At 48.4% G+C, this 3,578-nt stretch overlaps 1 pseudogene; it reads left to right on the forward strand.

Moving 5' to 3' along the window:
* Positions 1 to 443: 443 nt before the first annotated feature.
* Positions 444 to 3,332, forward strand: LOC121313905 (annotated as a pseudogene).
* The last annotated feature ends 246 nt before the right edge of the window (positions 3,333 to 3,578 follow it).

Below are 3,578 nucleotides of genomic sequence, written 5' to 3' on the forward strand. Positions count from 1 at the left end.
ACTATTCATACAGGTTGCATAGAGGATTTATACTGGACCCTGATGCCCCCGATAAAATGAGGGAGTGGTTATACAGTGTTTGTTAGTCTATTTGTTTTTTTATGGGTCTCTCACGATATCGCTGCCCTCGAAATATAGTGGATTTATATTGGACCTCGACACCCATGATATATCAAGTGGGTGGTGTATTAGCATCTAAAGGGTATCCATGTATTAGAAAAATAATAGATGGGCTTCTTCAGTTTACCTTTGGTCTCGTAATGTATGACGTCACAGAAACCCTAGATAGAATTGTTTTCCAGTAACTCCCTGAAACCCATAGACGGTCCAAAGCCCGTTTGCGAAAAGAGGAGGGACTTCAGTGACAGGCTGTGCAACAAGCCGGCTGAAGAAAATTCTTTGTTGCGTCAAAATGCACACGACAACTCAACGACATACGAGAAATGCTAGGGCGTCCCCCACAAGCGATGTGTCTTCGCCCGGACGATGCGAGAAATGGACGAGGGTTACCGGCTCAAGGACGGAGCCGGTTAAAGAAGCTAGTCCATCACTGTCACCATCACCATCATCATCATCATCATCATCAACAACAGCAGCCAAAAAGGATCCGACTGGCGACCATCAACATCAGAACAATGACGGGCCGAAGCCAAGAACTGGCTAATTCCCTGAAGGAGCGAAAAGTGGACATCACCTGCATTCAAGAGACCAAATGGGCCAGCGCAAAATCAAGAAAAATCAGAGAAGGCTATAAACTGATCTACCACGGCAAGAAGACGGCACAAAATGGTGTTGGTGCGGTCGTAAGTCAGTGGATCCGTGACAGCGTCACCCAAGTAGCCCGAATCACCGACGCCTCATGTCCACCAAAATCAGTATGGGAACCAGCACACTGCACGTTGTGTCATGCTATGCACCGCAGGCTGGCTGCCCAGACGAGGAGAAAGAGAAATTTTGGCACGACCTTGAAACGCACGTCCAAGCCAACGATGACAGCAAAATTCTTTTCATTGGCGGAGACCTCAATGGGCATGTTGGCCGAGCAAAGGATAATTTTGATCGTAACCATGGTGGACAAGGACACGGCAACCGTAATGAAGGCGGCACCCGGATCCTAGAGCACGTGGAAGCCTGGGATCTGGCCATCACCAACACCTTCTTCAAGAAGCGAGAATCACACCTCATCACCTACTACAGTGGCGGTCGAACATCTCAGATCGACTATTGGATGGTGAGACGACGAGACCTCAAAATGGTCACCGACACCAAAGTGATCCTGTACAACAGCATCGTCCCACAACATTGGCTACTGGTGTTGGACGCCAAAGTCCGCCTAGTCTGAACCCCGGCGTGACCAACCACCAAGATTGAACGCATCAAATGGTGGAAATTACCAGAACATCGAGCTGTCATGAAGGCAGCACTAGGACCATTGGTGCCCAACCCAAGATCAACAGTCGGCGAAGATTGGAACGACCTGGCTGAACGCGTCAAGACATGCGCCGCAACCACCCTGGGAACCACAAAACCAAACCGGCACTTTATCGACAAACAGACCTGGTGGTGGAACAACGATGTGCAGCATGCAACCAAGGCAAAAAAGTACGCCTACAAGACCTGGTAGAAGACAAAATGCCCAGATGATCTTGTACTGGATACGCCTGGTGGAGCAAACAAGATCTGCAAAATCACCCGCGCACGCGACCGCGCCACACAAGACCTAGGACACGTCATCAACATCAAAATGAAAATGGGCAGATGCTTCAGAAGCCAAAAGACATCCTCCGGCGCTGGAAGGACTACTTTGAGAAAATATGCAACGAGGAATTCCCGCATCCTCCACTACCAGCAGGCGATACCATCTCCGGCCCAGTAGTCACCATCACAATCGCAGAAGTAACCACTGCCATAAACAAGATGAAAAGTGGCAAAGCAACTGGCCCGGACGACATCCCAGCCGAAGTATGGAAGCTCCTTGGAGCACAAGGAGCAGCATGGCTCGAGGACATCTTCAACAAGATCATCGAGGAAAAGGCACCCCCAGAAACGTGGCAAACCAGCATCACAGTGCCAATTTGGAAAGGCAAAGGCGACGTTAAGAACTGCTCCAATTACAGGCTGTTCCGGCTGCTGTGCCATACAATGAAGATTTTTGAGTGTATACTGGACGCACGACTAAGAACCATCGCCGATATCTCGCCAAACTAATGCGGCTTTGTGAAAAACTGTGGAACAATAGATGCCATACACGCAGCCCGCCTACTGATGGAAAGGCACCACGAAAAGAGGAAAACGATCCACATGGCATTTCTCGACCTGGAAAAGGCATTCAACAGGGAACCACACGATCTCCCCTGGCTGGCGCTGCGACAGCACCACGTCCCCGAAGCCTATGTCAGCTGGACAAAGCTCCTGTACCAGAAGGCCACTAGCTCAATACGTTGCGCAGCTGGAACCTCAGACACACTCCTGATCAATGTTGGCGTCCACCAAGACTCAGCCTTGTCTCCTCTGCTCTTCATACTTTGCATGGATACGGTGACCAAAGATATCCAAACGAGACATCCATGGACGCTATTGTATGCCGATGATGTTATGATAGCAAGTGAAATGCGACACGGCCTCGATCAGCAAGTACAGGAGTGGAAGACGCACCTTGAATGATTCAGGATGAAACTGAACATCAAAAAGATGGAGTAGCTGGAATGTGGTGATCAAACCGATGGCACAATCGCAGCTGGTGGGGTTCAACTTAACAAAGTGACCCAGTTCAAGTACCTAGGCTCATGTGTCAACTCCGACTGCACTACCCTCCAAGATGCTAAGACGTGAGTCAGCACCACATGGATGAAATGGTGGCAGGTCACTGGAGTACTGTGCAAGAAGAAGATCCCTTTGAGGTTAAAATCCAGTCTACCGCTCAGTGGTCAGACCAGTGGCTCTATACGGAACTGAATGCTGGCCAATGACAAAGAAACATGAACAGGCACGCCACACGACGGAAATGAATGCTACGATGGACCTTTGGCTTGACAAGACTAGACCATGTTGAGAATGAAGAGGTGCGAAAAACACTCAAAGTCGCCCCAATCACTGAGAAAATGAGGGAATCGCGCCTACGATGGTATGGACATGTGCTCCGCAGCAATGACACATCAATGGCAAAGACCGCCCTCAAATTGAATGTGAAAGGCCGCCAGCCCCGTGGACGACCATTTACGCGCTGGCTGGATCGGCTGAAAGGCGACATGCGCCTCGCAAAAGTTACCTGCCGAGACACCGCAGACCGTACGAAGTGGAGAAATCCATGCAAACAAGCAGACCCCACATAAGTGGGAAAAATGTGAAAAAAATATATATACACACAGTGTCTTGCAAAAGTATTCAGACCCTCTCACAGTTTTCACATTTTGTTGCTTTAAAGCTTGCAGTCATGACACTTTGAAGTATGAATTAATATGTGTTATATACACAACCTACTCCACACATTCAAAACAAAAACAAAAAGAAAGAAGTAAATAGATAATTAATATGAAATAAAAATGGAAAAGTCATGATTGCATAAGTATTCAAACACA

This window comes from Polyodon spathula, chromosome 4 (assembly GCF_017654505.1).
Source record: "Polyodon spathula isolate WHYD16114869_AA chromosome 4, ASM1765450v1, whole genome shotgun sequence".
NCBI lineage: Eukaryota > Metazoa > Chordata > Actinopteri > Acipenseriformes > Polyodontidae > Polyodon > Polyodon spathula.